The 16,970-nt window shown below is 40.8% G+C and overlaps 1 long non-coding RNA gene across 1 annotated transcript in view; it reads right to left on the reverse strand.

Annotated features, from left to right (window-relative positions):
- Positions 1 to 3,638: 3,638 nt before the first annotated feature.
- Positions 3,639 to 16,970, reverse strand: part of LOC121401627 — a 37,029-nt gene continuing 23,697 nt past the window's right edge. Inside the window, exons 3-4 of the long non-coding RNA XR_005966402.1 lie at positions 5,745 to 5,847; positions 3,639 to 4,391 (exon numbers count right to left, since the gene is read on the reverse strand). This is a non-coding gene — a long non-coding RNA (uncharacterized LOC121401627). The remainder of the gene's footprint in view (positions 4,392 to 5,744; positions 5,848 to 16,970) is intronic.

Consider the following 16,970-nt stretch of genomic DNA (forward strand, 5'->3'; position numbering starts at 1 on the left):
AATTACCAAAGTTAAATTTAATTATCTTGGGCCACATAAGAATCATTTCTTTGCTCTTGCATAATAAAAGGATTTAACCCTCTCCTGCTGGAAGCAACATGACTGTGCTCCGGAGCCCAGAGGCGCATCGCTCCCCTCCCTCAGCCAAGCAGTCAACGACTGAATCTGAATTGAAAGAGAGGACCTTGAATAATTTAGGAGCTCTCTGATTTTTATTCACAGAGAGACGTACTGGAGGAGCCTGCTCGCGCTCAGCGTGAATGCATTTCACAACGGGAGACATTAAAACTGCTTTATTGTTGTTGTGCAAACTACTGAGTCAACTTAAACAGAAATCCAAGTTGAGCTTAGTTACCCTATTTGCATCAGCAAACTCCATAACACCATTATACCTCCATTCAGCAGATTTAATCAGTAACCACGCCCAGTAGAGTTTGCCCAAGCCTAGGAGAGAGGGCAGAAGCCTTTGGTTTGCAGTGACCTATTTTTTGAATGAAAAACTTTTAGTGGTTCAAGAAATTGAAAAACATGTTCAAGCTTCTAATTGCTTCTGCACTTTTGTTTTAAAGACTTTATTTTGTCTCCGACACTTTTGAATTTTTAAAGGGTAATGTAATAGATTGTGCAAAGTTTGGTCTACTGAACAATAGCAACCGTTTTGCTTCTGCCCAAAAGAGCTGCAAGTTCCATCACAAGTCCTTTAGTGAAGATAATAAGCAATCCATTAAAGGGATCCTGTCATAGGAAAACATGTTTATTTCAAAACACATCAGTTAATAGTGCTACTCCAGCACAATTCTGCACTGAAATCCATTTCTCAAAAGAGCAAACAGATTTTTTTATATTCAATTTTGAATTCTGACATGGGGCTAGACATATTGTCAATTTCCCAGCTGCCCCTGGTCATGTGACTTGTGCCAGCACTTTAGGAGAGAAATGCTTTCTGGCAGGCTGCTGTTTTTCCTTCTCAATGTAACTGAATGTGTCTCAGTGAGACATGGGATTTTACTATTGAGTGTTGTTTTTAGATCTACCAGGCAGCTGTTATCTTGTGTTAGGGAGCTGCTATCTGGTTACCTTCCCATTGTTCTTTTGTTTGGCTGCTGGGGGGGAAAAGGGAGGGGGATGATATCACTCCAACTTGCAGTACAGTAGTAAAGAGTGATTGAAGTTTATCAGAGCACAAGTCACATGACTTGGGGCAGCTGGGAAACTGACAATATGTCTAGCCCCATGTCAGATTTCAAAATTGAATATAAAAAAATCTGTTTGCTCTTTTGAGAAATGGATTTCAGTGCAGAATTCTGCTGGAGCAGCACTATTAACTGATTCATTTTGAAAAAAAAAATTTTCCCATGACAGTATCCCTTTAAGTGGACCTCATCTACCGTATCTGAATCTACAAATGTATCATTGCAAAACCCTGTGCTGATATTCCATGTCCATTCCCTTCCTAACCAGGCAACAACAGTCCACATCCTTGGCATGTCTCTGATAAGTATATAAGAGTAACCATGAGTTTTGTATAAAGAATCCCCACTTTCTTCACATGAACTTCATTAGCTTCACTGTCACTGTAACAAGTCACATGGATACACCACAACAGTGTCTTTATCTTTGTAGGCAAAAAAAATGTGTTTTTTCTCCACCTCTAGCTTTATTTTTCAAAATACGTCACCACTTTTTGGTCATCCAGTAACACCAGTGGCGGAACTACTGGGGGTGCGAGTGGGTGCGAGTGGGCGCATCACGCACTAGGGCCCGCCCCCCTCTAGTTACGGTACTGAGTAACACAGACACACTACAGATCACCACAGCTACAGTCAGCACGGATAATGGTAAATTCCCTGGTCAAATTCTTGTCTGTTTTTAGAATTTATGTGAGGGGTGTCCAAACAGGCATTCAGCAGTTTGCAACCTTCTTCCAAATGCTTTCTGCTAGAGGGCCGCAAATTGAATGAGACAATTTAAAAAAACTTTGAAATAATTGGTCCTACATGGCCCTTTAGAAGTGTTTCTCCTTTTATGACCAGTTATTCCAATCTGACAATTTTATTAGCTACTGGCTGTCCTGAACCGCCTTAAAACAAGAGATCTCTTTGTTGGACCTCTCTTCCACCTAGACAGCCAAACTAAATTCCCAGCTCTTATAACGCTCTTATAACTTCAGCCACTGTAAGAGTTTTACAGCTCAACCTCCTGTCCAATGACAGTATGATGAGCTTCTAAGCCCATTAGCATTCTAGGGTGCTGCACAAGTAAGCTGCAGGGGCTTCTATAAATTACACTATAATATCGCACCAAATGAGCAGATCTTTAATTCATATAAAATGCATGGTCAAATCAGGATATCAAGAATATTGACATGGGGGTTCATGGAGATCTGCCAATGTTGTCCTCACTCAATGGGATGTTCTAACCAGCCCAATAGATATCTGCTTGATTTTCAGCCAGATATTGGTGGAGGGCCTGAGTAAGCAGCTTTTATAAGCCCATGTATGGGAACTTTATTGTATAGATATGAATAGTGCTTTTTGTAGTATTTTACACGTATGCTCCTGAAATCCTCATAGCTGCTGTTTTCCTAAGGTAGTTGCACAATCAAGGCTGGGGGAACCAGAGAAAGGCCAAGTAATATTTGTGCCCAAGGCAACATTCCCCCTCCCAGCATTTGTTCATCACCACAGACTACTCACCTGGGTCCAGTCTTTGCTTCCCTGCTCCCCACCGTTGCACCAGAGGCATGTGCCTCTCCTGCCTATTCTAGTTCTGGTCTTGGGGTGGAACTGTAAAAACAAAGGGATGAGAGACAGAATAATATAGGAGAAGAAAAGATGTTGGAAAGTGACCGGTATTGACGAGATGAAAAATACAGAAGGGAGAGAAAGAAGAAACAACTAGGGGCAAATTCACTAAGCGCCGAAGTGCCTAACGCTAGCGTTACTTCGCTAGCGTTTGGCATTTTCGTTACTGCGCAAATTCACTAACGAACGCTGGCATAGATTCGCTAGTGTTACTTCGCACCCTTACGCCTGGCGAATTTTCGCTACGGACGTAACTACGCAAATTCACTAACGCGAGCAGTGTACTGAACGCTACCTTTTACGCTAGACATCCTTCGCCACCTCAGACCAGGCAAAGCGCAATAGAGTAGATAGGGATTGCTTCAAAAAAAGTCAAAAATTTTTCTAAGTCCCAAAAAACGCTGGCGTGTTTTCTACATTATGGGTGATAGGCTGAAAAAGATCGAAAAAAATTTTTGGGGCTCCCCTCATTCCCCCATACATTTCCTGACTCATGGCAACTTACCTAGACAGTGGGCACATGTGTAGGGCAAAATAAAAATTTTATTTGATGTTTTGAAGGTTTCCCAGGCATTTGTAGTGCTGATACGTATTCCTCCATTGAAATTTGAATTTGGCGCCGTATGCAAATTAACCATCGCTAGCGTAACTTCGCTTCGCTTAGCGAATCAACGCTAGCGCAACTTCGCAACCTTACGCTACCCCTGAGCGCAACTTCGGATTTTAGTGAATTTGCGAAGCGCTGGCGAAACTACGCCTGGCGAAGTGCGGCGAAGTGTGGTGAAGTTGCTCCTGGCGCAACTACGAATCTTAGTGAAAAGCAAAAAGCCACCACCCCAATCCGACACTGCTTTCTGACGTCTTTTACAGTGAGAGAGCCGCAAATACAACCTAGACAAGCAAAGTAGAACAGTTGTTGCCTGGTTGCTTTTAACATGTAGGCCCATCCCAACATGTCCTCCAGTCACCTCTGCATTTAATCCCTCCTGATGATACGTGTGACCTCTTCCTCTCCCTCTTCCCACAGTAACTAACAGCTCCAAGATTGTATCAGTTAAAAAAAGGCTTTTGCAAATAAATAAGGTTTAACCGTGCAGAATGATTAATCACTTTTGCAATCATTTTCAAGGAGTCCGAGCCATAAAATTAATTAAGGCTGCAAACAACGAGCTGTCCAGATGGTTCCCTGTTGCAAGTGTCTATCATGAAATAAATAATGGATTCAAAAATGACTTTTTATTTGGCAAATGTAAGGAGAGAGCAAAATATATAAATATAAATCGGCTTCAAATACGTTTGTTGCCGTGGTTGTAGAGAGATATGTAAACTTTTCATACAATTATTGACAGAACGATTTTAGAGTACATATCGGAATTAAACTCAAAGTGGAACTGAAAGTACAAGACCCAGACAACCCAATATGGCTAAATGCAACTTCATCTTTGCCGACATTGGCCTTTTGATTCTCATTAAAAAGCAATTTATAAAAGCTTTGCCTTCCATTTCTCCATAAGGGGCGTAAAGAACCTCTTATTAAGAGAAAATGAACTTCTGCCAATAATTGGATAATGAGTAACAAAGCTGACGCTGTAATAAAAAAAAATGAAATTAATACAAAAAGTGGAAAAAGCTATTTTGGAGGTTTGCTTTTGTTTAAAGATGTATTTCTTTTTTAATTATTTCGATATTTCTTTCATATTTGTTATTATTTCTTATTTGATACATTTATTATATATTTTTCTTTACTCGTTTCTCATTCATTTCGATTATTTTATCTATTTACGGGCGTGAACTTTTTTTTCACTTTTCTTACATGGCAGGAAAAATAAAATGTATCTCATTGTACTGCTGCTACATGGGGGGGTTATGGAAAGGAAGAGCACAGTTTCATGTTAAAAATTGTGTTTTTCAGTGGCATCCTTTTTCCACAAATCAGATTTTTCAGGTGTAGCTGAACGGCCTTTACTATAGAAAGGATTACTCAAAAAGTTGAGATGAACCAAGGCACATTTTATTAACAGCTTCTTGCAGGGAGTACAGGCCTGGGCACTGGTTACCGAGTCAATGATAGAGTGACGCAATGAAAAATACTCCTGCAGATTTTCTCTATCAGTCTTCCTCACACACTCACATTGCTTCTTTCCTGAAGCCTTCAGGATCAAGGTCATTGTTATGTTTCAGTCATGAAGGGAATGCACAAGTGTTTAGGTGTAGTTTAGAGGAGAACCTACAGGAGATGCTCGAGCACTGTATAATAGGTCACCTCAGAGAATCAGGGGCGGAGTCTTGCAGTGATAGGAGGTCCTATATGGCCAACAGCACCCTGCCTGTGCATTCCCTTCATGACCTCTTATCAGTTATCACTGCAAGCCTCCGGCCCCTGATTCTCTGTGGTGACCTCTTATACAGTGGTCAAGCTTCTCCCATAGGTTCTGCTCTAACTACACCTAAACACTAGATTCCCTACCTGGCGTACAATTGCCTCAAGCATTCTACCCAAATCGAATCACTCCTCCTCACTAGCCTTCCTACCCTCACTCTTGAGGGCAGATTTGCTAAAGGGCAAAGTGGCAAACATTGGCGACAATTCGGTAGCGTTACCACCCGCAGGGACATCGCCGATTTACTAACGGCCGCAGGCCGTTCAACTATTTACACATGAAAAATAAAAGTTATCTCTTATTCCCGTACAAGTATAAGGGTTTTATCCCCAAAATAAGTTGCAACATTGTAGGGACCCATGGGGTTAATGTGCCCCTATGGCTTGAATTCCCTACCCTTCCTCCTTTCCGCCTAGTTGCTGGGCAAAAGTCCATGTATCTAGTTTACTTTCACCTATCCCAGTTATTGGCCAAGAGGTGTAATGACCACTTCCTACCACACTTCAATATAGTGTTTAGAAAGGGGTGGATCTTCCTCTTTGGTTTCTGGTGTTCTTACCTTCTGGAAGTTCCCATTGAGCCTGGGTACACCAAGGCCCAGTAAAGCCCTTTTACTCTAGAGGGACCAGCACCTCTAGTGTCTGAGTTGTGGAGCAGGGACCCTGTGAACGATGTTAGATAGAGACAGGATTAGATCTGTTATAGACTCTCTAGGAGAGTAAGATAGTAAGGAGAGAGAGAAAGAGCAGCTTTGTGCTCCATCAAGGATTAGTAGCAGGGAGTAGCTTCCCAAGGCTCCTATATTGTCTTTAGTGAAGGGACCACAGTGGATAGGACGGCAAACTTCTTCTCCCTGACTCCCTGGTTGGGATCCGGACCACTTCAAGGTACATCTGCCTGGAGGTCTTTCTTACTACTTGATTACATCCTCAGGGGAGTCACATTCCCAGCTGTCTCATCTGCCTGTTCTAGTCTGCTGGTATTTTATACTGCATGTGCCTCCTTATAGTGAGTAAACCTGTGGATCATTTGTCTCTGACAAATAAACTGTTATCATCTGTTTTCACTGCAAGAACCTCCTTGCGTCCATTCTTTCTATTTTTATTGCATAGTAGCCTGTGGGAGTTGTAGTTAAACTACACCACACCTTTATTCTTCCACTTAGCGAAGGCCCTGCCTGAAGAGCCACGTGTAACCCTTGTTCCTATGTTTGTGAAGATTCTCATTCATCCAGGTTATGGTATATCATGATACACCATGATCTGGATGAATGAGAATCTTCACAAACAAAAATAAAAGTTATTTTTACCCTCCTTACATGCGATTTGTTCAGCCAGCAAAAAAATGCAGTCTGTTTAGCCAGAAAAAACAACTTCAAACAAGAACCAATGGGATTGGAAAGCTCTGCCTCTCTGATTTCATTGGTCGATGGAAGGAGCTGTCCAAGCACCTTGGGAAGAAATTGGCAGCATGGAAAGAACAGATGAATCATAATGAAAAGGAGCTTCTACAACAAGATAAGGCAATGTATATGATATTGCAGAGCTAAAAATACCCTAACCGCATTGTAATTACACCTTTCCCTTGATTCCAGTGTTAATTTTGGTGAAATTTCATGGCTTTGTAAAAAATTTTTTGTAAATTTTTACATGCAGGAAAATGCCACAATCTTGCAATTCATACTTCAAGGTTAAAGGAACAGTATATTAATGTAATGAAAATATCATGTAGTGTTGTCCTGCACTGGTAAAACTGACGCGTTTGCTTCAGAAACACTACTATAGTTTATATAAACAAGCTGCTGTGTAGCCATGGGGGCAGCCATTCAAGCACAGGATACACAGTAGATAACAGATAAGTACTACTATAGTTTATATAAACAAGCTGCTGTGTAGCCATGGGGGCAGTCATTGAAGCACAGAATACACAGTAGATAACAGATAAGTACTACTATAGTTTATATAAACAAGCTGCTGTGTAGCCATGGGGGCAGCCATTCAAGCACAGGATACACAGTAGATAACAGATAAGTACTACTATAGTTTATATAAACAAGCTGCTGTGTAGCCATGGGGGCAGCCATTCAAGCACAGGATACACAGTAGATAACAGATAAGTACTACTATAGTTTATATAAACAAGCTGCTGTGTAGCCATGGGGGCAGCCATTCAAGCACAGGATACACAGTAGATAACAGATAAGTACTACTATAGTGTATATAAACAAGCTGCTGTGTAGCCATGGGGGCAGCCATTCAAGCACAGGATACACAGTAGATAACAGATAAGTACTACTATAGTTTATATAAACAAGCTGCTGTGTAGCAATGGTGGAAATTGAAAAACGGCTATATGGCACAGGATAAATAGTGGATAACAGATAACACCATTATGTTCTACAGAGCTTATCTGCTGTGTAACCTGAGCCTTTTCTCCTTTGAATGGCTGCCCCCATTGCTACACAGCAGCTTATTTATATCAACAATAGTAGTGTTTCTGAAGCAAACACATCAGTTTTACCAGTGCAGGGAAACTGCATTATATTTGTATTACTTTAAAACAATTTCATTTTTTGATGTTACTGTTCTTTTAAATAAACTTTGGCCATTCAGCTGTGGTTAAACATAGTAAAGGGGTTAAGCCAAGTGGATTCATATAGATTTCTTTCCCTTGGCCCGGGTTCCTGCATTTCCAGAACCCATTTCTGAAACGTCTGGCCCAAAACCTTATCCTTTATAACGACTCTATTTACACTGTACAAATCATTTCATCTTGGAATTTTTTGATTAGACTTAATTAATGAAACTATTATACCTTCTAATCCTAATTATAGAAACCAATGTATTCATGTTGTGTTCAGTTAAATAATCTAATTACAGTGCTTTACACTGCTTAGAAACCGATTATACACATAGGCTATTACAAGGCATTTATTACTAGCCAGGAGTCACATGGATAATGGCTGGACATGCTGCCCCTATCCAACCGGCAGTTTTTAGCCCACGCCTTCTTGCCAGGCAGTTTGTGCATGCAATGTCAACTATCTGAGAGGAAATTGTTTTCCTGATTCCCTTCTGCCACAGGACTGCCAAATGTCTGTCTGCCTCGTAGCAGTTGCCTAGCAGCTAATCTATGGACTTCAATGGAAGTGCAGCTGAGTCACTCTGCAAATAGAGCCCCAAGGACCCATGGACGTTTCTGTCCAAAAAAAGGAAAGTAAGTGGCCCTCTGGCCAGGAACGGTTGATACAGCTGGCAATGAGAACTGTGCTTTGCCTTAGGAGAGCAAGAAGCGTTGCCAAGGGGTAAAATGAAACGATTTTGAAGCTATTTCTACACTGCCAGACTTATCAGCTAGCTCAGAGGAGCGCCAACAGCAACAGTTACAATAACGCCGATGTTACACTTTGCTTTAAGGACCCCCGCACATATATATGCTCACATATGTACCAGCACTTACACACACACGCATGCTCATTTTCTGCCTCCAAACGGGACCTTTTTAAGGACCTTCTCAAGTTTTAATTTAAAAAAAAAAGTTAGTGATGAGTATGGAGAGGGATTTTGGTCATCTGTTGTGCCATCAGTTGGGTTTGTTGTTTCTATTCTGCTTGAACCATTCCAACACAAATTCAGTTTGTTAAGTCGTGCACAGAGCTAGTTAGTTTGGCTGTTCTCAATCATATGGCTTCACTGCCTGGGCATATATGGCACCCCTCTTCTTTTTTTCTTGGATCCACTTGTCCAAAGGAACAGAAAACAATGAGCCAGATTCAATTCAGTGAGAAAAGTTCAAGTAAAATCTCATCATTTCAGACAATTGTCAGGTTGGATGTCTATGGTCTATGTATGAGGCCATTGTGAATTATTTAATGGCCCACCACAACGAACACTCTTTAATCACCCCTATCCTACAAACACTAAGGGAATATCTCTCTCTTTCTCTCTCTCTCTCTCTCTCTCTACAGGTATGAGGCCTGTTATCCAGACCTGGAATTTTCTGGAAAAGGGATCTTTCCGTGATTTGGATCTCCGTACCGTAAGTCTACTAGAAAAAAATTTAAACATGAATGAAACCCAATAGGCTGGTTTTGCTTCCAATAAGAATTAATTACCATATATCTCAGTTGGGATCAAGTACAAACTACTGTTTTATTATTACAGAGAAAAAGTAAATCATTTTAAAAATGTTTAATTATTTGATTATAAAGGTGTATATGTGTTAATCATTTAGTGCTGACTAGAATAATTGTTTTTGATGGTGAAAAGGGGAAAATTTTTACATTTGCTTTTTTCATTTATTTCTAATTTTTCTAAGAGCTGCAATTTTTCTTCCATGGCAATTACTCTGCCATATAAGTCAAGGCCTGATTATTTTGCACAGAAGGAAATTAACATAAGCAGAACCAGGAACCAGGGTCGGACTGGGGGGCCTGGGGCTGCTGTCGCACAGCCCCCCTCTAGACCCCCTGCCACGGTTTCGCAACTTGCCGCAGGAAGACTATACAGGAAGAAGGGCTGGGCCGGCGGGGCCCACGACAGCCGGGGGCCCACCGGGTTTTTTCCCGGTGCCCCGCCTGCCCAGTCTGACCCTGCCAGGAACATTTTATCAAATATTGTCATATCTATTCCAAAACCATTGGTTGTTGATCCTCTCTGTGCTTCTATAAAAGCCTTTATTCTTCTGGGAAGGGTTTCCACTAGATGTTGGAGCATTGCTGGTGGGATTGTTTCCATTCAGCCACAAGAGCAGGTTGGCACTGATGTTGGGTGATCAGGTCTGACTTGTGGTTAATATTCCAATTCCTTCCTCAGATGCAGTTGGGTTGATTTCAGGGCCATGTGCAGGCCTCTCCCATCTCGTCAAGCCAGTTCTCTAGATGTTTGGCATTGTGCATGGTGCAGTAATGCTTGTGTACAGCTGCTCTCCTATAAACACCCATGCGCTAAACCAACATTATATTTGGCTCTTGAACTTCTTTTAGACTGAGAGATGATGTCGCTTTAGAGCCAGTAAGGAAGATCCAGTGTAAATATATATATATATAGATATATATATATAGAGAGAGAGAGAGAGAGAGAGAGAGAGAGAGAGAGAGAGATATGTAGGTGGTTCTAAGTTACTGGTCTGCATTCATTTACACTGGAGCCTCCTGCCCTATGGTCAGAAAGTCTCCTTCTCTAAACTTTGCCCAATATTTCCCTCTCTCTTCACTTATCTTCTTTATTCTCCTTCTACTATCATTCCTTCCATTTCTCATTAGTTCCCTATCATAAACAAATGAGAATGACCATGGCATAGGCATGCAAGGCCAAATGGCTGGATCAGTAGGAGAAGCAAATATATACTTTTTCCCACCAGCCGTTTTCCTGCTACCCAGGTGAGCCAGTCTGATGCTTCTACATTACATGGGGAATACTGGGTTACACTGGAAGTTCCTCTAATTACATTTAATAAAGGGGTTGTTCACCTTTAAATTAACTGTTAGTATGATATAGAGAGTGATATCCTGAGACAATTTGAAATTGGTTTTCATTTATTATTATTTGTGGTTTTTGCATTATTTAGCTTTTTATTCAATAGCTCTCCAGTTTCAGCAATCTGGTGGCTAGGGTCCAAACGACCCTAGCAACCATGCATTGATTTGAATAAAAGACTGGAAAATCAATAGAAGAGGACTGAATAGAAAGATGAGTTATAAAAAGTAGCAGTAATACAATGGGTTGGATTCGAAGATCAAAATAAAACAGACATCTCCCCTAATTAGTCCTAGTCTCCCACAAACTGAGATTTGTCTGTGATTTATCAGTTTTCTTGAGGTGACTAGAACCTTCGGGGGGGTCACACTTGCAGAAATGAGAGGGAATAAAGAAAAACAGGAATATTGAGGCCAAAACTGACCCCTCTGGCAAGTTTGTTATGATTCCCTTAAATGTCTTTGGTCTGTTACCTTAAAACAAATAAAGAGGTATAATAATAATATTCATTCATTCTCTACCAATAAGTGAGGTTAGGAGTCAGATGTAGGGAAAGGTAATATCATTGACCAGCTTCTATCTTTGATCCTCTCTTGTGGACCATATATATATATATATATATATATATATATATATATATATATATATATATATATATATATATGGACCCATAAGTGTAATGGCCTTTATGGCTTCATTCCCTTGCCAGTGCCTCCTTTCCCTTTTGCTGGGTTAAAACCCATGTAACATTTGGTACCTTATTTGCATTTCATTGGCTGTAGGTTGATGACCATGTCCTGCATCAATGTAACAAAGTGCTTTGCAGTGGGAGGTCATTCCTCTTTGGCCTGTAGCAGTTGATCTGGGTGTAGGTGTCCATTGAGCTTGGAGTCAACAAGGCCCACAAGTGTTAGGCCCTAAAGGGACAACCCCTTTAGTGAAGTTGGGGTACAGGGACCCTGTGAATGAGGTGAAGCCAGTGTGTAGTTTAGCTCCTGTTATAGCACTCTATAGAGACAGTGAGACTTAGCTAGACAGAGCAACTGAAGCTCCAACAAGGAGGATAGAAGGGAGTAGCTCTCCCCCAAGTTCTGCTTTGCCTGTAGTGAAGGGACCACAGTACTGACAAGGGAATCAGGTCATTGTTCTATCCCTGTTCCACGTCTGCTGTAGAGGATCCGGGCCACTTGAGATACTGAAACCCTGGAAAGTGATCCCTACCAACTTCCTATGCTCTTCCAAGTGTGGTGTCTTTATATGCTGTCTCTGCTACACCTGTGAATGTATTTGGAGAATCTACTTTGACTACCTCATGTGTGAGAATGATAACCCTGTGGCACTTTATGCCGGAATAAAACCTGTTCTACTGTTTTGCAAAGAACCCCTGGCGTCCAACTCTGTGTATTTTGTGATCACAGCCTCATTACACTCCCACCTAATGGTTTTAAAAATTAGTGGTGAGCACAACTTTTCCTTGTTTGTTATAGTTTATACAGGAGCATAGACCAGCTCCGCATTGTAGCTCCCACCCATTCCAGGTATAATCAGGTGATCCCAGTGGTGGCCAATAAAAGGGCAACCAAGGTTGGGGGTTTTAACCTTGAAAGCAGCAAATAAGTTGCAGGTAAAACAATAGAATTCTTAATGAATCAGATGCAAGTTGAGTGTAGGACTGGCCATACCAGGGATGACTTTGACGTAGTTGGCCATCTTATATATATTGCAATATATGGACAAGGGTAAGGCATTTTTTAGTAGGCACAAAATGTCTCAAATATGTCTTAAATATATTGATAATGGGTTGAGTGCAGAGGACCTCTTATATTTGTCTATATATATATCTCAACAAAGAGGAGCACTCTCCTCCCTCCAAAAGGAAATGGCTGCAAAAAGTCATCTCAGTCACCATAGCAACCACAGTGTCTACTAGAGAAACCGTGAAATGTATTAAAATCAAGAATAGAGCAGAGTAACTGCCTAGTCTGCTAAAATGTAATGTGTCCAGATCGAAGGCAGATAAAATATATTCACAGATATTGTAAGCAAGATTAAGAACCAAAACCACAAACTGATAGAGATAACGAAGCGCAGCGATTGGGTCATGTGGGGTATTATTACAAAACAGAGCAATGAGGGTGTGGCAATGAACAGTGCAAAGATGATGGAAGAAACAGAGGACTAAGGGGAGATGCCCAAGCACAAATAAATAACACTTTCCTAATTGATTTATGTGCCCCGTATCTCATTTTATCTTTTAATTTTTGAATGAAGAAGGACTCTGCTGCAGCAGCTGATAAAAAAGAATTTGTTAAAGAAAAAAAGACCCCTGACTCACTTTGGGCAATTCTTTTCAAGGGAAGCATAAGAGGGGAGTGATGGGCGAATCTGACCTCTGTCACTGAAAATTTGCCAAACGGCAAAAAAAAGTCGTTTTAAGTGCGACATTTTTCAATCTGCACAAAATTTTTTTTTAACTGTACATTAGAATGTAAGGGGCGTTTTTCCCGCAGCGAGACCAATCAAAATATTTCACTCATCCCTAGAGGAGAGATGTCATACAGGTGGGTGCCTTAAAGAAGAAGTAAAGCTTAACTAAAGAAGTAGCTAGAAATGTTGTACATTATGTTTTGTGCTTCTGTACCAGCCCAAGGCAACCACAACCCTTTAGCAGTAAAGATCTGTGTTTCTAAAGATGCCCCAGTAGCTCCCCATCTTCTTTTCTGCTGATTCACTGCACATGCTCTGTGCTGCTGTCACTTACTGAGCTTAGGGACCCACTCACAATATACAGTACACATAGAATAGAAATGTCACAATAAAAGGCTGAGAACAGAACCGCAGAATCTTCTTTTATCTTCCTTAGCTCTAGACACTTCGCATTTAAACTCTGCTCTGTTATTGTTTTTATTACATACAGTATTACTCTAGAATACACAGTGGTTAATGAGCTCACTTTTTCCCAAAAATGCCATTTAGAGGGAGGGTAATTATTCTGTTGCACCAAACAGTTTGTTTTCCATAAAGAAGGTCACAATGGAGTGATATCTATATATATTAAGCATAGGACTGGCCAGATATGGGATGAGTGTGACGTAGTTGTTCAGCTTAAATATATTGCAATATATGGACAAACAATCCCTGTTTTGTTTAAAGGGTAAGGCATTTTTCAGTAGCAGTATGCACAAAATGTCTCTGTCTTAAATATATTGATAATGGGTTGAGTGCAGAGGACTCTTGTATTTGTCTATATGTATTTTGTGGTCACACCCTCATTGCACCCCCGCCTAATGGTTTTAAAAACTAGTGGTGAGCACAACTTTCCCTTGTTTGTTATATATATATATATATATAAAAGACAAGTATTTAGCAGCACTCACTGTATCCTCAGCTTAACAGGTGTGGTTGGTGCAGCGCCTTTAGGGAAACTTCCGTGGGCTTCCCATACATATACAAAGTAGACAAGGAAAAAGGCAGCACTCGTTGTATAAAAAAGTGAAAAAAGTGTATTAAAGATCAGAGTTCATTACATAACCTGTTGGTGGCAGAACATCTCTCCGCCTCACTATTCAGTGATATTGAAGTCATTAAAAAATCATGAAAATCGGATGAAAATTTGAATTGGGCCCCAGTCTACTGCAAAACAAACCTAACTGAAGAAAAGGAACAGTGTGTTTATGGTTGGCATCACTTTGGTCTCATACACTGGCGAATACAATAATGATTACGTTGGGAAAGCCACACCTACACTTTACTGTGCCATACTAGATTTTGGCCAAATGGGATTCTTTGTCTACCCATTATAAGAGGACCACATCCATGTCCCAATCTGACTAGTGAATTCCTGCGATTCACCCCCGGCAAATAAATTTGCGAAATTGCCACGAATTCACCCATCACTAAATCTGACCAATTTCCATTGGGATTTTCCAACTGTCATAATGGATATCTGGAGGAAACCTTGCCTATATATCAGAAAAGTTCATTGTTATTTATTTATGGAGCACCAGAGCTATAATAATAATTTATAACAAAAAAGGGAGTCTTATAATAATGTAACAAACAAGCGCTACAGGATTAAAACAGGCCCCACTGCTCACAAGAGCTTCTGCTGCCATTTTGGCCCTATCCATTTGCCCAATAAATCTCCAGCTTGGAGTGGCAGAGAGAGACAATCTGACAGGCAAAGCATTACTATAATGTATAATATATACCTATATACTGTAAGAAATAAAAATGCCAATGAAGGTATTTATGTTTTACAGGCAGTAGGTTAATTGCAACTGCAAAATGGAACGTTTAGATTTATGTGCATACCTTTTAATTTTCAAAACCTCAAGATAAGTAATTGCATATGATGGCATCCACAATACTAGACACTTTAGAACACTAATTGACTGATCTAAAATAAATTATACCCTGGGCCAAGACGAGTCTATCAGCTTTTGCTGTCCCTTTATGCCATTTATGATGTAGAAAACTGTATAGGAGCAAAGGATCCGTTTCCGGAGTTTTTTTAGCAAGCGATAAGGTGCTTGATGGTTATTTCTGTTGGCTGGTGGCTGCTATAGCAATTAGGGTTTCGAATGTTTGCAGTTAGGGGGAAAAAAGACAAGTCTCCCAAGTGACAGCTTCCCATGTGCCCGGGCTGAACGGCATCAAAAATGGGAAACTAAAGAAAGAGATGGTGAATAGATATTTAGGAATTAGAGAATCCCTAGGGCAACCGTTTATAGACTTGGATCGTGACTGTGCATGTTAAAAAATGCTGAAGGAGGGGCCGCGGCAGAGCTGAGTTGCTGGGAATCAAGTCTGGCACCTATAAGGCAGGTTGGATGACTTTAGCAGAGGAGAGGAATGCAGCAAGGAGGATTAAGCAATATTCAAAACTTGCAGGGGTGTTTCATTAAAGAGATTCTGTTGTGATTTTTATGGTATAATTTTTATTAATAAATTAAAGTTTGTGCATTACACATAATTAATTCTACCATTTAAAATGTTATTCTTGAACCATTAAATTTATTTTTTTAGTTGTAGGTGTGTAGGCAGCCATTTTGCCTGACCCTTAGCTTTCAGGAACAGCCAGAACTTCACAATGGAACTGCTTTTAGATGAGCTATTATTTCTCCTACTCAGTGTAAGATGAAGGAGTGGCAACTTGGGTTAGCAGGACTTGGACTTTTACTATTGAGTGCTGTTCTCATATCTACCACTAGGTGTGGTATGGGTGTATATTTAGGAATGCAGGTGTCAGGGAGCTGTTATCTGGTTACTTTCACATTGTTTTGTTGTTAAGCTGCTGGGGGGAAATGGAGGGAGGTGATATCACTCCAACTTGCAGTACAGCAGTAAAGAGTGACCTAGTGGCAGATATGAGAACAGCACTCAATAGTAAAAATCCAAGGGGCAAATTCACTAAGCCGGGAAAATGCGTTAGCAACTGCTTCACCGCACTTTGCCACACTTCGCAAGGCGTAGTTTCGACAGGGCTGCGCAAATTCAAGAAGATCCAAAGTTGCGCACAGGTTACCGAACGCTTGCCGAGTTGCGCTTGCGATAATACAATAAGCAGTCCGAAGTTACGCTAGCGATGCCTAATTAGCATACAGCCTGCAGTTAAAGTACAATGGACGTATATGTTGCAGCAACTAAATTACACTACACAAGGCCAGGGAACCTTAATAAAATAAAATAGAGGTCTTATATTGCCCTACACATGTGCCCACTGTAAAGTTTAGGTGCCAAATGTAAGGGGGAAGGAGAGTACTCCAAAAAACATTCAGCCATGGGCTTCTGTATCAGACTTCCTGTTTTCAGCTTAAACCACCAAGGCAGGGCTTGAGCATGCTCAGTTTGCTCCTCTCCCCCTCCCTCTTCCCATCCCTGCTGTAATCTGAGCTCAGAGCTGTAAGTGAGCAGGGAGAGACTCAGGCAGGAAGTGATGTCACACAAAGGTTATATGGCAGCTTCTATCCTAAACAAACAGAGACAGTGTCTAGAGCTGTTTACTCAGGTATAGTAAAACATTCTGCAGAATAAATATAGTATTCTAGCTTGCACTATTGTGGCTAGTCTCTTGGCAGCTTTCCTTCTCCTTTAAAAGACAAAACTAGGGATGTAGCGAACTGCCGATTTGGTGTTCGCGAACGCCGTTCGCGAACACCGGCAAAAAATGCGAACGTTCGCGAACAGTTCGCTAACTTCGAACACCCGCTAAAATCGTTCTATTCGAACGATCGAAGGATTTTAATCGTTCGATCGAACGATTTTCATTCGAATCGAACGATCGAAGCATTCGATCAAATGCTTTT

Source organism: Xenopus laevis, chromosome 3L, assembly GCF_017654675.1.
Source record: "Xenopus laevis strain J_2021 chromosome 3L, Xenopus_laevis_v10.1, whole genome shotgun sequence".
In the NCBI taxonomy this organism is placed as follows: Eukaryota; Metazoa; Chordata; class Amphibia; order Anura; family Pipidae; genus Xenopus; species Xenopus laevis.